Source organism: Neodiprion lecontei, chromosome 7 (assembly GCF_021901455.1).
Source record: "Neodiprion lecontei isolate iyNeoLeco1 chromosome 7, iyNeoLeco1.1, whole genome shotgun sequence".
NCBI lineage: Eukaryota > Metazoa > Arthropoda > Insecta > Hymenoptera > Diprionidae > Neodiprion > Neodiprion lecontei.
In genome coordinates this window covers 17958802-17977477 of record NC_060266.1, presented here as the reverse complement: position 1 = coordinate 17977477, position 18676 = coordinate 17958802, and the positions used below count along the sequence as shown (strand labels likewise).

Genomic DNA, 18676 nt, shown 5'->3' with positions numbered 1-18676 from the left:
TTGAAAAAATGCGTGATCATTGACGGTTCAAACAATTTTTTTTTTTTTTAGTTCCACTTATCACGGTCGATCCACTCGTCACATTTTTACTTATACTCGCCGTATCAGGACCGAGGATGAAATACGAATGAAACGGGTCGGCTGTGTCAGATACAAAAGTAACCTAAATTCCGTCAATATATAGGGACGTGGATACAATCGAAGTTCATTCGATCAGCCACCGGAGAATATACGTTGATGAACGGCAGATGGATTTTATATCACCGTTCACTTTTCCATTGAACATTATTTCTTTTCAATCATCCTCTGGACTTTACAAAATTACTTTGATTTACCGCCAAATTTTCCAATTCAAGGCAGACCCTCGAGTGACGACATCAACCGGATCTTGCGGAAGGCTTCACTGTTTTGTAAATGAGTATAACGTGGTGGTCCTTTTAATTTTAAACCTCTATATCTTTAACGGCATTCTCGTCATCGCACCATAGAAGTAAATGTTTTTTCTTCATTTTTTTTAAATTCTCAGTTTTCGAAAAACGAGCGCTGTTTGACACTAATTTTCTGGAATTCAGAAACGGCGAAGAGAGAGAGAGAGAGAGAGAAATAAAATCTAAAAAAATCATGAGAGAGTTGCAGAACTTGGGAAAGAATAATCGAAAACAGTGATCATATAAAAAACCGTTTGACTGAAATTCTTTCAAACACGAATGTGATAATCGTTTACTGAGTTGGCATGAAATACTCCATATAATTTGAATTGAGCCAAAAAGAAAAAGGATAATGGTAAAAAGTTTGTATATTTAGCGGGTTCGCCCTTTTATATCAAACTGTGAGAAAAGAAATTACTTTCAGTAATAACGTAGGGTTGTGTGAGCCAATACTGGCTGAATTCTCTAAATTGAACCTCGAGAAAAATATGCTCGTGTTTCTCGCGTACAAAATACAAGAACAAAAATTATGCAACTGATAATTCACCCGTTTTTCACCCCCATTTTAAGGGGTTGTTTTGTAATTTGATTAAATTGCCGACATCAGATGCGTAATAGGATTGACGTATAATTGCACTTCCGTGCCCAAGAAAACTCAAAAATCAAACTGAATCGCGCGACCGAAAGGGTTAAGAAATCGAGAAGGAGATCGGGAAAGGGTTGAAACGTTAAAAAACTGACCTAAGACAAGATCACGAATGCATGTGTAAAGGACGGCCAGCATAGCAGTGGCAAGTAGGCGTGGCAGGCTATGACGGCACCGAAGCTTGCCGGGTTGAGGGTTGTCGGTGTCGGAGGTTTGCGCAAAGGGGCTTCAAAGAGGGTGCGAGAGGGGTGAGACGGAGATGAAAATGGACCAACGTTTCAGTCAGCGGCTGATCGTCGCCGCGATCGTTTCGCGAGACCGGATATCGCGTTTAACCCGGACTCGAAATCATTTGGTGGTCTTTATTTGTTCTGTGAGCCGTGATTGTGCGGTCAAACATATTGTGCGTATAAATCGACGTTAAAGGGGGTTGAAAAGAAGGAAAGAATAAAAGAGAGAGAGAAAAACAAGCCGAAATAGGTACGCGAGTATTACAAATGTTTAAAAATTGATATGAAAGTAAAGAAACGATTGTCAGATTTCAGAACTTACTGTTACACGATTTCAATAATTTTTTTCGTAAACTTGATCGGTTCGTATAATTCGTGTGTATATAATTATTACTAATAAGAAACAAACTACACATCGTAAAGTAGAAAAATCAACGTGGATACTCCAGTGATTAATTTAGTGTGCTTTACAACCATTTTCATGTCGTTTTCGTTTTATTTTTTTAAACTGACTTTCGTCATTTTCTACGATCTGTCTTACGATTAGAAAATTTTTCGTACCTTGAAACTGAGGTGCTTTGAAAAATGATCAATTTTCCATCATCCGCAAAAACTTACGCTTCGAATCCAGTCCACGAATCGATGTCGATAAGAATTTATACGGGTATATATGTATATTGTGATGCAGGGTGAAAAGTTTCTCCTCGGAGCTTTTACTTACTTACCTCGTGTACTTGTTTTACGTGGTTGAAAGCTTCCTGGCTAGGCTGCATGCAGTTAGACGTAAATGAAGTTTCGTTTGGTTGAAAACTCTTTCGAGATCAGGCGGATGTTGTTCTAGCTTAGAAAAAAAGTATTAGCCAGGATTGTTTGCCAAGAGTCGATACTTCTTATTAATTTCAATACGATATGGTCGTGCAATAGATATTTATTAGATTGATATATCCGTAAGCTACGAAGATGTCTTGGAGAAGAAACAAAATGTTAAATTGTGAAATTATAAAAAAAAGCTCATGTATCGTTGTTTCATGTCGAAACGCTTCAAAATTGTTGGAAAATCTGACAGGTTTGTCCAATTTAAATCATTTTTAGATAGCCATTTAGAATTCAGATTACATTCAGAAGTTTTTTTTTTTTTTTTTGGCAGTTAATTTCTTGATGATAATGAATATTGGTTCAATGTTACAAAATTGAATATTCAATGATGCCAAGAGGATGAAAAAAGTGATGTGGTGAATTTTTAGACAATGCTTTTTTTAAATAAAATGAGCCATCGCGACGTGAAATCGAATGAATTCACTAGATTTTCAACCTTTTTGCGAAGCGATTTGAAATAAAGAATCAACATCTGAGCTTTTGTTTATACAGTTTAAGCATTAGATATTTTTGTATATTTAAAGAAATCTTCAAAATTTACGTGTATGACAATTTGACGAATGACTATCTTATGATATTGCAAGGCTGGTGGTCAGTCACTTTTCTCACTATTGTTCACTTTTTTTTAACTGAGTCACTTTTTGTTACTTCTTCCAAGAAATGATCTTTCAAGTCACTTTTTCGGTCGTAATTGAGTTTCGTGCAGAAAAAATTTTGCTGCACAATTTTTTTCTTACGTGATATCCATCATGGACGAGATTCTGTTTTTTTTTTTCAGGCGTTATGATATTTTCAGGGGAAAAATTAGCTTCAGTTTTATTTCGGAAAATCAACTATGATAACATTGTTCATTGTTTCTTTATCGAAATGTTTTGCCCGAAGGGACAATAAATTCATAAATCAGAGTTACCGATCACTTCTCACTCATTTACTGAATATCGTGTACAATGATAAATTTTTTTAATGAGGAAAAAGATGTCAAAAGCAATGAAAACCCGTATGCAGTGACGTAACTGAAAATATGGCTATTTCTAATGAAATGAATAAAACTGTGGCAACACTTTTCGTTCGATTACTGTACTTAATTATGATCGGTTACTATTGAGTTGCTTTTTTTTATGTCTGACAGTCACTTTTTTCACTTTTTTGAGACGACTTGAACACTGCCAGCCCTGTGATAATATCGATAAACCACGTCGATTTTTGGCTATCCAACCTCCTTAAATTAATAATTCCTCTAAGTTAGGTGACGGAATATTTTGATCCGGTCTATTTGATTTGTGCCCGGAGCAAATTTATCACCTCTTCACACTCGTTTGCTTATACACCCGAGTCAGTTGTTCATCCGTTCGAGTAAATATTGTCTAGTCTCAAATAAAGCCGGCACCTGGCTCCAACAAAGTCAACTTCTGTCCAACTTCGCAGTCTTCCGTACAAAGTCACTGCACCGACTGTTTAGTTATTTATTTCAATTTCACGGTTTTCTTTTCCGCTCTTCCTTGCACCGGCTGCTTATAATTTTCTCCGCTGCACTTCCTATCTAACCGAATTCTTAATCATCCTCATTTCGGATCTTCAGATTTCTAACCTAACCTAACCTAACCTAACCGAATTCTTAATCATCCTCATTTCGGATCTTCAGATTTCTAACCTAACCTAACCTAACCTAACCGAATTTTTCATCTTTCTGATTTCGGATCTAAAAATTTCCAACCTAACCTAACCTAACGAAATTTTTCATCATCCTGATTTCGGATTTTAAAATTTTCAAGTGAACCTCATTCAATCGTATACATTGGAATTTTTTCTTCTCCTGAGCGATGAATTTGGTTTAAATTATGAGAATTCATAGGGTTTATGATCGCTCTTCCGTGGTCTTTAAGAAAAGTTTGGAAAATTGTTGAAAACTGCAAATAGTGAGTGATTCGATTTTTCGATTTTCTCTCAACGACCGCGTGCTCAACCTTAACTACAAACTCCATCATTTCTCAAAGTCTGAAACGACGTCATTGCTCGTGAAGGGAAAAAAGGGTGAAACACGATTCGCTCGCTTCGACCTTCTTGTTCTCGCTTAATTTTGGACTCGGTGTCTCGTAATTATACCGCTGCCAAAATCTTGAGCCTTGCGCCTTGGCTGATCGAGTGCCCGACCAAACGGTGGCTGTACTACTTGAGCCGTTCAGCGCTTAGCTCTCAGGCTGCCTCTGAATTCGAGTGTATCGGCCTCTCGATGTCGAACTCGGGGGCGGGGTTGAAGTTCCGAATTTGAAAAGTTCCGCATGCGCGAAATTTCGAATTTTTTTCCGGCGAAACTTGGAGTAAAGAAATCGAACTGTGACGAAACGTCAAAGTTTCGAATGGTCCGAAACCCGACGGTCAAAGTCCCGAATGCGAAAAATTCCGAAAGGACAAAATGCCGAAAGTGCGAAAATGAGAATATTTAACAATTGGAAATATGGAAATTTTAAATAATCCAAGATTTTCAGTTCCGTCAATTTGTGGCTTGGTGAAATTTCAGCATTTTGATCTTTCTTTGTTTTGGATTTTCGATAATTTTACGGAATCCTGTTTATTCTGACTTCCGGTTTTTTCTGATTTTCTACACCCAGTCGTTGAGTAAACTACGCTGTGTGAGTATATTTTAATTTTCGAAATTTTGTTCTTTAGAAACTTTGTTTTTGGGAATTTTTGCTCTATCGGAACTTTATTTTTACCGGCCCCCGATCTTGCAGTCTCAATTCGGTATTGCACTATTAAACTGCCGAGAGTTTAAAGGAACAAAAAAAAAAATTAAAAATATTTGAAATCATGAGCCTCACAAAACTGCAAATCAAAGTACGAAATTCACTTTAAATAAAGCTGATCATTTGCCTTTTTTTGGGGGGAAATTCAAGATGAGCAAATGTAGCTTTTAGTCAAGTTTAAATGTGAGAAAATTAAAAGAAACATCATGAAAATTCGTTACCTCGAAATTTTTCAGGGATCCCGAAGCTCCGCTTAATTAAAAAGAGCCAGTAAAAATCCCGCGTTCTATATTCATTTTTATATACGCTTAATTCAGTTTAATTTTTCTGTATATTATTCACCATAATTACTCACCGCGTCCATGCATATTTTAATTCGCAACTAATTATTTCAATGTGGAAACTCGTTAGCAACTTCCGGAAATCCCCTTTTTTCTTCACCCATAGCTTGGTTCGAGTTGTTTGTGAAATGTTTGAAATTTTTTGCAGCTTAAAAGTGGTTCAGGTCTCATGGTGCCAGTGAATTGATGAATCAAAACTTGAAACCGTTACTCGTGTTTTAATTGAAGGACAAACTTTTTGTGTAGTCGGTGGGTGAATCTGTGCTAAATGTTAAAAATAAAATAAAACTAAGTACACAAACAATCGTTGAACGAAAACGTTTACAATGTTAAAATTCGTGCAGTAAAATACCTTGTGATCATCGACGAGAGAATTACGAAAAATTGTATCATTGATTCGTGTGTGGTTTGACGCAATTAAACGACATTGCAGAGAGTAATTAAATAAAATTAATTAAAAAAAAAATAAAAAAATAAATAAAATAATACAAAGGTTAATTAGGAACGTGGAATGATGTGAGGATTTGCTCCGGAATGTGAAATATGCCCGACGGAGAAGATAGTGTTATAAATAGCAAGAATACCGACTAGCTGAGCAGAAATAAAGGTAGGAGACGCTTTTTTTATTCTATATCTCAATTTATTTATCACAATTATACAGGTCGAACGGGTCAGCCGTGAGAAATAATTCTACGCTAGGTATTAAGAGAAAGAAACAGCCGTATATAAATAACAAGTCAGACAGACGAAAGATTGTTTTAATTTTTTATATCCAATACTTCTAAACTTTTTCTTCTTTGGCTGTAACTTTGACTTTTTTTTTATCGATCAGGTCTACGGTACGAAAAGTCTTTCGAGAGAATACATCATAAGAACAATGGGTGAATTTTTCTCAGATCAGAAGATTTTTCCAAGTTTCTTTGAAGAAAAACGGGTAATGAATTTTTTGCAGTTCTCTAACGTATCTTCGTTCCTAAAAGTAATGAGAACGAATTTTTTTTTTCAAATAAATTTTGCAATGGTCGTTCAATCTCAATGTTATTACTTGTGCCGCAATTACGGACGGTAAAAATGTGGAAATTATCGGTTTCATTGTCAGAGATGTTTGATTATAAGAAAATGTATTTACACGGCTTGAATTAATTACACCTGAGCGTTTGTTTACATTTTTATTAATGCCGGTACCATTATTTTTCATTCATTCTCAAGTCAGGAGTTTTCATTTGTTGGCAGAAAACAAAAGTAACACCTACGAAGAATTTTGTGTTTCGAATTCAATTAGCTTGACTGGTGAACATAAATCATTTCTGTCAACGTACAAGTGTGGTGTGAAAAAATGTTGGACATTTGATATCATTTTTTTTTATTATGGACTGTAACTGGGATCTTCAGATAGTAAAATGAATTACGTTTACAAGATGATTTAGAACATGATGGATTTGTATTGATTTGTACGTGAATCAATGCTAATTGCACAGATATTAAAATTTAGTATACACGTGGCAAACGTTTGTTAAATCTTTGAAGAATTGCGTCAAGAGAGTTCAACAATTAGTTACATTGGTGAAAAATTCCTACAATTTTCTATGAAAATCTTAATGAATTTTTTTAATTCTATAAAAACCAATTTTTTCTGCCCTCGAATTTCAAGATGTTTTCAACAGTTGTGCGAACTTGTAGTTTTATTGTATAAAGTTATCTCTACGTGCAACTGTAAGTGATTTATCAGAAAGAGAGAAATTCGGGGTTCACAAAGGAAACGACTTTGTATGACTTTTCTAATTGGTCCGCAACTCGATCGTCGTTTGCACGCTAGCGACAACTCGAATTACCAAACTGAACTTGTACTCTTGTTTCGGGCAATTTCCGACGACTGGCCTTCAATCTTCGACACAACAATCCGAAAGTGAAAAATGGGTTGATCGCTTAGAACGAAAAGAATAATAATGCAACGTATCTAGCCAATTAGTATATTCGAATTAGTTGACGGTATTTGTTTGTTTATTAACCCTACAAGAACAAAAATTCGTTAAAGAAGTGTAACATTACGATAAGACCACAAAGGATCGAGGGTTGCAGCGATACCAAGAAGCACGATCTTCGTTTCAAAACATTTCCCGAAAAGACCCCGCAGAATCCTTATGAAAATTGACTCCTGGTTGAATTGGCTGGATTTTTAGGATTTTGTAGGATATATCCTCCCGATAAGAAGTTCTCAAGGATACAAGTCCTAAAAATCACTAGTTTCCGGGATATGAGCTTCGGAAGGGTGTTATGGATTTTTTGATATCTATGGATTACGCTGTTTTAACGAATTACAAAGCTTCGAGGGGGACTTGAATCAAATATATCACTCAAAAACTGCACAGCCGATTCGCAGAAACTCCGCAGAAGCGTGAAAAACAGGACAAGTCGATTATTGCAAGAGTCGGAGGGTCTCGTATTTCACGCGAAATCTAACGCTGCACGTCCTTCCAATAAACCAGCGAGTTCATGGACGGAATCAATGCACTGATCGAATCAATCAGAGCTTCTTGCCTATTTTCGAGAAAAACCCGCGCAGTTTTTTGAGCGATGTGTTCGATTTCAAGTCCCTTTAAAGCTGTATAATTCGTAAAAATCAGGAAATCCATAGGTATTAAAAAATCTGTACACCTCTCTACCGAAACCTTTATCTTGGAAACTAGTGATTTTTGGGACTCGTGCTCTGTGAGAACATTTGATGAGGAGGATATCTACCGTAACAGAGTAAAAATCCATCCAGTTAGACAAGGAACCAATTTTCATAAGGATTCTGCGGAGTTCCAATTTCCTGCCACTAGAGGCGCTGTTTGAAAGTCCCCTTAAAGCTTTATAATTCATGAAAGTCAGTAAAACCTTTGGTATGAAAAAATCTGTACACCTTTCTTCCGAAGCCAGTATCTCGGAAACTAGTGATTTTTGGGACTCGTGCTCTGTGAGAACATTTGATGAGGAGGATATCTACCGTAACAGAGTAAAAATCCATCCAGTTAGACGAGGAACCAATTTCCATAAGGATTCTGCGGAGTTCCAATTTCCTGCCACTAGAGGCGCTGTTTGAAAGTCCCCTTGAAGCTTTATAATTCATAAAAGTCAGTAAAACCATTGGTATGAAAAAATCTGTACACCTTTCTTCCGAAGCCAGTATCTCGGAAACTAGTGATTTTTGGGACTTGTGCTCCGTGATAACTTTTGATGGGGAGGATATGTACCGTAACATAGTAAAAATCCAATCAATTCGACGAGGAACCAATTCCCATAAGGATTCTGCGGAGTCCAAATTTCCTGCCGCTAGGGGCGCTGTTTGAAAGTCGGGCCTGTAGTTCCGTCAAGCCTGATAAACCAAACGTGGCTTCCTCGGTTTCGGTGTGATCATTGTCGCTCAATTAGAACGGTGCACATAGCGTAGACCGCATAGGGGAATCCTTGACCACCGTTGACGAACGTGTTTATGGTATAATAAGTGACGTCAGAGCCGGGTGGTCGAGCTGGTTGCGAGCGTGGAGAGGACAGGACCTCCCTCCACCCTCCCTTATTCACTACTCCAGCCGCAGTTACGAGCATACTTCGCATAGTTTGACCCCAGGTTCAGGTGTACTCGGAAACTGCAAACCCCATTACAGTTTCTCTGGGGAGAGTTTAGCCAATCCTAGCTCCGTTGCCATGTTTCGCAGACCCTTGCCGAACCCTCGATAGAAATGATTTCAACAAAAGTCAAGGTTTTTAGATAGGAAATCGTTGTTCTTTTGATAATATTTCAATCATCTACCATCGAGCAGAAGAAGATTTGAAATCAAACTACCCCGAGAAATTCAATATCTCATAAAACTTCGTACATTTTTGCATAAGAGTACGAATCACTTCTAAAAATCTGATAATCGAGCGAATTGATAAGAATAAAAATGTAAACAAAATTTTTCGATGGTGTTCCGCATGGGGAATACACTGTTAAAAAACAAATTAAAAATAGTTTGGTTCAGAGGCTGGGTGAGTTGGCTTGGAACAGCCTGTACAACACAGATTATTTCGAATGGAATATTCGCAACTGAATCGGAATTTATGATACTATAGATGCTTGGAGAAAATTGACATTATTATGGTTTTCGATTTGTCACGTTTCATTTGTCAGGTTTTCTTTCTGTCCTAACAATGCGACTCTGAAACCCTCTGGATCCGGGGTCCGAGAAAATCTCCTGACTGGGCGTCCAAATCAAGTTATTCACCTCATTAAAGGTGGCGCATCATCACGAAGTGGCTAATTCTGTCGGCAACACAGCAGAGCTCATTCTTACTTGTTCTGGATAGAAAACTCATTTAAGAACTATTTGTTTGACCCAAACCTTGCGACTCGTTACAATTCTCATGAAAAGTCTATACAAATCGAGCAATATAACCTCACTTCTTTATAGCTTTCAAATTATATTTATACTATTCAGTGTCAAAATCTTGCTTCTTCTTATTTTTTGTTTTTACTAAATTTAGAATCCTCATGAAACACGCGATGAAATCCTTGTTTTTTGGGATACATGATTTTTAAAGTATCTTTATTATTTAATATAAGTCTACCGGGACTAGTTGTTTCACTAGATTCCGCGTAAAAAGCAGAATTCCAATATCTTTTCTCTGTATTATATCATCGATGACTAAGCCTGATATTTTGCATGTGAAAAGATATAATTGTCAAATTTGTTACATTTAAGCAGTGTTCGAAAATTGACCGACAGTACTGTCAGCAATCTTTCATCTCTTTTGCGCTTCCAAGTTCGTGAATAGCTCTGACTCTGTCCTAGGGAATTTTACTGTCAGTCAACTTACGAACACGGCCTTAAATTTTAACACGTTACGCTTTTTGTGACGATTCTGAATTTTGAACGAAAAGTAGAAAAAAAGTAGGTACAGAGGAGTGGAGAAAATTCCCTAGATTATCCCTAGATTATTCCCTAGAGTAATTTGGAATTCATATTTTTAACTTTCTGTCCCGTGATATCAGAGAATCGGGAAATTTTGTCATAATCGTTCTGAAAATGTAAAGTTCAGCTATCACCAGATCTCCGCGTTTGGAGGTCAATGGTGATGAGCTTTTGTCCGACGATATCTGGAAAATGAACTGCAACGGATTTTGATTATTTTGGTTTTAATTGATGCAGCTAATCTAAACTTAAAGTGATTCGATTTTGATCAGAATAAATTGAGCTATTCCTCAGATATTCTCGAAAATGGAACTTCTGTGTCTGGATCGACCAATTTAGATGGCATTTGAGTCATTGGTTTTGTTTGAATGATTCAACTCGGATCTGATTAGATTCTGAGAAAAATTTCCTGCATCATCTCTGAGTTACTTGTAAAAATAAGAATCCTCGCTCCATCATCATTATTGCCATGAATAACGGGAATACTAGAGAATTCTGCTTTCATGTGTTGGACGAATTTTTCGTCATACGTCTGACTGACAAAAAATATGCTTTTACAAAAAATGTAGGGAATTCAGTCTTCTTCAAATTTTTATTAAACATTCCTGTCGTGGGATCGAGCGTTGAGGAATTATTTTGCAAAAAACTATTTTTTGTACCTTATTCCAAACCCTAAATTTTTTATCGAGGCCTGGAACTGAATAACATATTTCTAAAATAAATAACGTATTTCTACCGCACCTATTGTAGGGCAAAGATCTTTTTTAGTCCCGATTGAATGGACTATTGTGGAGCTTTGAGTGAAATGATTTGTGGAAATCTTATCTGAGGTTGGATATGACGAACACCTTAGGTGAAAAACAGTATGAATTGAAATGAAATTGGTGACTCATCCGGCCAACCTTCATCCTCTCGAATAATTCACATCGCTGCACATGATGTCCAGCCTTTTTCATGCCGTGGTTTAATAGAGAGTTCCCCAGTCATGTTTTTCCGGGTCCTCTCTTCATCTGTTTTTTCTTACTCGGTCCTTCTTCTCGTTTCGCTGATCCGTCCCCACTGCTAACAACTCTAATTTCTTTCGCCAACCGACCCCAACCAATTCTCCCGAGGTTCTCGGCTTTTGCACGGTGCCCTCCATTACCCCGATGGGACAAAATAGAAAATTGTATTACCTAACTGGCTCGAGTCGACTCTCCGACCGGCCATCATCGTTATATAATTCCTGAGACGGATCCTCGCACTTCAACTTATTACTAAATCTTGATACACGTGGAGTGCATGACTGGATTTACGAACGAGCACAGACTCGATGCACGCAAACACATTCTTCAAATTATCACGGTGAAAATATTTTCTACGATATTTTATGGGAATACAGGAAACATGATAGAAAATCATTGTATTCTTATGCGGATTTTTTTTACACAATCTAATAAAGTATTACAAACAAAAAGTGCTGTCATCTAAAATCATCTGCAAAAAAAAAAGGAAACATCTATTACTCGAAAAAATTTAACCAAGATTCGGTGAATTTTCGTAAATAGTACGAATCTCTGCGTAAACAAAGACAAAATTCCGTCACCTCTTGTAAAATTAATTACACGAATTCATATGAAAATCTACACTTGAATAAGAACAGTTACAGTTTTATTAAATAAAACGAGGTTATCCTGTAGATTTTATAATAATAGAATAATCTAAAAGATACTATAATTTTTAACAAAAATTAACAATTCTTCATAAAAAAAAAGAAACTATGCATGTCTACAATTTTATACAAACATTTGTGATCTATGGTACACATGTCATGACAATGTACAGGGACAATGAATCTGCGACGGCTAATTTTTTACACTAGACAGTTATGTTGGCAACACAGAGAAACCTACAGCGCCATAGTCGGCCAAGCGCGAAAGTAACTCAATCTCAATAAACCTAACATAACCCATGACCGTCGAATCTAACCTTAGAATGCGTGTCAATCCAACAAGTCATATTACATGGTTATACGAGACGTCAAATTGGGTGCTTTGCATTTACTGACTCAAGTCGACTCGTGTCGCTATTTCTGTTGTAATCGGCCAATCTGGGCAAAAGAATACACCAGAAATAGCGACACAAGTCGACTTGAGTCAGTAAATGGAAAGCACCCATTATGGTACGTTTACATAATCATGGTAGGTTTCGCCAGCGTTCCCAACCCCGTCGATCAGAATTATGTGGCCAGGGCCGTAGCATTATCGTACGCATAAGAAAATTCTAGTATTTTTCAGAAAACCTGAATAACGTAAAATTGATTCGTGAAAAGAAACAAAAAACACCTATGAACACTCAAATTCAATTATTTTATTTAAATAATGTCTTTTTTCCTTTGGTGAAACGGACTCATGGTCGAACAGCGATTATGGGGAATCGGGGGGCGGGGGGGGGGGGGGGGGGGGAAGAAAAGATTCTAGCAAAACATCGACGAGGAAGAAAAACCGAACGGAACGAGGAACAATTTACATGTGATGGCAGTGAACGTGAAATTATAGTACATTTACGAGTTATAGTACGGGTCCAATGTTACATAGTACAAGTAGTCAAATTATGTGACATGTACTATAATTACGTTACGGTTGGGAACACTGGGTTTCGGTGGCAATACTGGACGTTAGTAAAATTTTTAGAAGGTTGGCTACGCATATAGACTAGATGACGATCAGGTTCTTTCAAGAGATCCTCTCGGTATATAAGCTGCCTATTTTCCCAGCGACGTTTTCATAACGCTGAAATTTCGAACGGACTCCGGACTGTCAACTCTGATTCCTGTTTGGGTTGCAGCGAAGAAAAAATTTCCACCCTGCGGACTGCTCGATCCTGTGTGTTTATACGCGGAGGGAAGGCTCGCCGGCATAGGTATACCAGCTTAAACCTCGCTCCTGGCTATGGGATTCGGGCGGAAAGGAGCGCCGTCGGTGAGGATTCCCCCACGTTTGGTCGTCGCACACAATTTGATGCCTCCAGGCTTCCATTTACCGGCACCATGTGATCAATTCAAACGCTGTCCCCCCGTGAACGCCGGCAAATCTCGGAAGGACATTTCTCTTTCTACTTCGCGCATTCGCTATTCATGCCTCCTCGAGCTGCAGGCACCGTAACGGGAAAAAGGAAAACGAGGGGCAAGAATGAGGGAAGATATATGCACGTGTCTTGTATATGTGGAAAATAAGAATGCCATGCCGGTAAAAACACATAAACTAACAGTAATGTTAAAATCGCGTCCGTCGAGGTGAGAGTAGGATTCCTTGTACCCACTATGGTGCACATTTCGATTTTTATCACTTTCCTCGGTGTCTTTTCCGCGTAGAAAGCAAAATACCGGAGGTATCACAGGTCTGCGAGATAATGTTTTATTACTTCATCTGCATGGGATGTTTTTGGTAAATATTACGTTGTCGAGTCTGACGAATACAAAAATTACTTTCATTTCCTTCCGTCGCATTGAGTATTTTTGAAAAATACGAGGTGCTTGCATAACAATAATGAAAATACCACCGTTTCATTACAATGAACTAAACAATATTTCTTGTAATATTAAACAAAAAATTTCTTGGTGAAATGTTCTTAACGTTCCGTGTTCATTCTTTTGCCCTACGAAACCTCTTCTTCTTCTCTTTTAAACTTCTTCGAACACGCTTTCGCTTTCCATTTTCTCTCTTCCTGTTAGTATTCATTCTTGAGTTTCACTCTAATACATGTTAAATGAAAGTAAGGAATCAATTTTGTATAGGATTCTTAGAATCAAGAATAGGATACAAGATTTCGAGTTAAACGGAAGTTTCAGTCTAAACGAAACTACAAACACGAGTTCAAAAAGAAACATGATGTGATGGAATTTTCGAAATATTTTTCCCGGTTTCGGTGAGTAAAAATCTATAAGAAACAGTATAAAAAATCTGCGCAGTTTTTTCGCTGCAGACCTGTGTATTCAAACATTCTTCACTGTGCACTTCGGGGAAATATAACTAGACGTATTCATATCTAATTAGATCTTACTTTTTTTGAATATAGATCTTGTTGTGTATTATGCTGTTGGATCAAATCAAATCCAACTCTATACAGATAGATCAGAATAGATCAGATCATACGTGGTTGGATTATATTACATATTCAATGGTTGGATCTGCATGTCAGAGCATAGAAACAGAATTTTGATCTAACAGTATCTAATAAAAATCTGTGACATTGGTGTTGAAGAAATTTTGCAATACGTACGTATCAGACGATAACTGCGGCTTTTGAGTTTAACGATTTTCTTCGGTGACCCAACAGATAACTGGGAGAAATAAAAATTGAACACAGGTAGAAGTTGTTGCGACGTTCCGATTATTCATTATTTGGCAATATTTGACAGTTTCCGAACCTCTGGAATCCGTACGATTTGTTGTCAGCAGAATAGCAGAGTATTGTGTGGTGTGTGTGTGTGTGTGTGAGCGCGAATCGTGGAGATCATGATATATCGCGACCTACATAAATCACAAAACGAAGTTTGGCTAAACGAAATTTCCGTATAAGCTAGCCTCGAACATTTCAAGCGAGTGAAATATCCGACACTGGGTCTCCGTCCATGTGACATTTATGATGATACTGGATACGATAATGACGGTAAGAAGAGGTGATGAGCTTTCTGAAACTCGTAATTTTTGCGTACGTGAAAATTGATGCGTGCGAATTATCTTCAAATAATATCAGTGACAGCGATTAAGATTTTCCGAGAATGTAAAATGCTGAATAGAATAAATCGACACAGTCCGAAGACTCGAGATTAGCATTCAGATAACATTTTTCAAATTTTCCTCGTTCCGCGTTCCGTTTCTTATTTTATTACCCAAAGTGTTGTACAATATTATAACGAAACGCTTCTGCAGATCGCTATCGTTTGAAAACACTTAAATTTTACGTTCCACAGACTCGTTTACAATCGCTTACAATATTTAGAACCACTTCCATTGATTTGGTGCCAAAGTTGAGGTAAAAAAAATTGGCACGATTTTCCAGAAGAAGTTTAGAACACGTGATCGTAATTTTTGCACACAATTTTTCATCAAGTTCAGTGTTTTTCATAGATTTATCAAAGTTTTAGAATGGTTTGCAATTTCGCGATCGTTTTTCTTTTCGTATACATCGATCTTGGAACTTGTTGCAATATTTTGTAGAATACCGTAGAATTCCTGGTTCAGAGAAACAAGCGATACGTCTTTTCGCCCTAAAACTTGCGTAGCGAGATAGGGTGACATTAAAAATATACTACAGCTTCTCTAAATCCACGGAGATTGTGATCAAAAGATAACAAGAGGAGTCTTTGAATGTAGACCCACCGTCTGCTGGGTACTCAACTTTTCTTGGGTCAGTTTTCTCTGCGAGAAAGTTGCGACTTGGAGCGGTGGTTCAAGATATTTGTCCGCGAAATTGTATGTAAAATTATTTCTTCCTTTTCGAGTTGTAGATTTCCTCAACACTCGATAAAAAAAAATTCCAACCAACTACAGCTGTCTCCGTAAAACTGAAATTGTTTGTATTGACTTGTAAATTTTCGTATGCCTGATTCGTATAATTCTACAAGAATTTACATAATTATAGCATCATTTTAGATATCAGTAGATTTTGAAATCTTTTTACGAAAATTGACCAAAAATCGATATTCACGATTCTCTACGATTTTTAAAAATATTTTTCCCTTCTCTCCGTTCAATATCGCAGAAATTGTTTTGATCCAAGTTCCGTGTTTCATCCACTGGATACTCTCTCACAAGGTTGATTACTTCGGTTGCAAATCAGCGAAATTTAATGCTGAATTTTAAATTTATGCAGAAATTTGCAAAATCACTCAGGAGTCATTCAAATATTACGTTTCATTTGTTTCGCGATCCGAAAATTAACATTGTCCGTCGTATTACAATAAGTTGAAACAGCGTGACGTAATATTTAAACGTTCCCTTACCTGGACCTAGCGAGTGATTTAAATTACGGTTCGTACGGTACAATTTTCGGAAATTATTACACACTGCGGAAAATGGTCCGGTAGGGAAAATCGTCTCGCGTATAACAATAAATAACGAGTTTTTGTAACACGCAGATGTGGGCTGAGGAGGAACGAAGTGGATAATACAGTTCGTTCTATAGCTCATTGTCAGCAAGAGGATTTTTCTGTGACATAAAATTAACGTGGTATTTCTCCTACTTCGGTTCGGCCGAGGATCAGGGACAATATTTCCCCGCGGGAGTTTTCCCGTTCAAGCCATAGCCCGGCTGTGATATATTGCAGATGATATACAGATATATGTAATATACATATATATATATGTATATATATGTAACCTATATCTGGCTCCGGGCTGGCGAAACCGAGGCAAAACACGGCGGGTAGCCAGTTGTTAAAATCATGCTGTACCCGCAGACATACAATTCTGGTACTGCGACTTCCGGTGAATTTATTACGTCGAGCTTGCAGAGTCTATATTATCGTAGACAGAACTTTCCAAGTTTGCTTACTCGCTAAATAGACGTGGTGCAAGTAAGTATCAAGTATCCCACCTAGTTATCGAATGTCGCTGGAATGTTGCCATGGCTGGACTGAGAGGGAATCACAAAGGTTCAGGGATGAAATATGCGCTCAGTCGTCTGAACGAAAGGTTAGGTTCAGAAGGAAAAGACCGTTCGCGAATTTCCGTACAGCAGAATATCTACTTTGAACCGAGATATCAAGAATTTAATTGTAATGTTTCGTCGCGATTGCATCCCGGTGCTTTTCATCCCATTTTCATGCTTTTGGACTTATTTCGATTACCGTAGATATCTCTAGAGATCGCCTTAGAACAATTTTACCGACGGGGAGTATTCATTTATTGAAATCGGAAACTGCTTTGGAAAGCAATCACTTTGAAATCGCTTGAAATCACTCGAAATCACGTGTAATCGCGTGAAGTTGTTTTAAATTACGTGTGATCACGTGAAATCACTTGAAATCGCATAATATGCAACACAAAATCACACGCTTGTTCAGTTATTGTAATCAAAAATCGGAAAACTCAGAATCACGTGTAATCGCGTGAAATCGCGTGAAAACTTCTTTAAACTCGCTTGAAATCACTTGAAATCACTCGAAATCACGTGTAATCGCGTGAAATCACATGTAATCGTTTAAAACGGCATAAAATTGCACGTGTGTTGACTGATTGAAATTGAAAACCACTTTAAATTCGCTTGAAATCACTTGCAATGACTCGGAATCACGTGTAATCGCGTGAAATCGGAAACCACTTTAAAGTCGCTTGAAATTACTTGAAATCGCATGAAATTGTACGAAATCCTTCGAAATAGCTTGAAATCGCTTGAAATCATTGCAACCACTTGTCATTTAATCTATAACTGTATGAATACCCCGTCGAATTTTACGAACAGTTTTATTCTGAGGGGGTAAAAATACTTGTTAGTAAGCACGGTACGAAAAATATGCGTTATAATTATACTGTAGCCACAGTCTCCTCGAGTGTTTTCCAAACAATTTGTGGGGATCTGGTCAGCGAGAAAAACGAGCCGAAAAACGTGAAAATCATGCAAATAATACCAGAGTTAAATCGTTTTAATCGTTCTAACAATAAAACCTTTTCTTTAACCGTTGATATTTTAGTCTGTGTCACTCGAATTTGCTCCAATTTATTTCACAGTATAATAAGTAGTTATATTGTTTCATTCGTATTCATCATCTTTGATACAAACAGCACTGCTGGAGAGCTAATAAACGGTTTTCTCTCTTTTTGTAATAGTTGAGCAGCTTTACAAAATATCTGAGGCTGAATGATTTTCGAAATTACAAAGTTTCCGAAACCAAATGGTTGACAATTATTTATTTTAAGAGTAAATTTCCATCATTTGGGAAATATAGTTTGTTTCCAGCATTGTAAAATTCAATCGAATCAGACATGATTTATTTCGTAGTGAAGTAGACTGGTCGCCGATCACAAGTACACTGTTCAAGATTACATCGTATCCCAAGATCATCAGGAACGACGATACCGAACGCCTGCAGGGTATTAATCGATTTGTGAATTTACGGATTCGATTAAACAATTATCATTTAATCCGTTCCAATGCTGTGTAAAGTGGTAGCCAATTAATTCTGTGATAACAAGGCTGATTATAAATCGAATCGTGTTCACGAAGCAGTGATAAAAGTCTTCGTTGATCGCGGTTTACACTCGATGTATTATGTATTTGTATATAATACAGTTGCGTCATGTAGTAAATTGTGTGGAGTTCGAGTTCAAGTATACTTGAATCAAGTCTCGAGTCTCAAGAGCTTATACGTATACCCGTAAGCTCTTGAGACTTGATTTGATGCTCGAGTGTGTTCGCCATGTATATATTTGATTTGCGCTTATTTATACTTGTTTACCGAGACTTTATTATCTTCAAAAGTCTGAAGTAATTCACTC

The 18676-nt window shown here is 37.3% G+C and overlaps 1 protein-coding gene across 10 annotated transcripts in view; it reads left to right on the top strand.

The window, feature by feature from the left end:
• Positions 1 to 1370: 1370 nt before the first annotated feature.
• The window catches only part of LOC107224281, a 305837-nt gene continuing 288531 nt past the window's right edge, over positions 1371 to 18676 (top strand). For 5 of the 10 annotated variants that reach the window (XM_046745085.1, XM_046745083.1, XM_046745084.1 and 2 more), the window contains exons 1-2: positions 1371 to 1554; positions 5414 to 5872. The gene's annotated coding sequence lies outside the window, so the exon portion shown is untranslated. The other 5 variants (XM_046745079.1, XM_046745080.1, XM_046745081.1 and 2 more) reach the window with 5 other exon arrangements.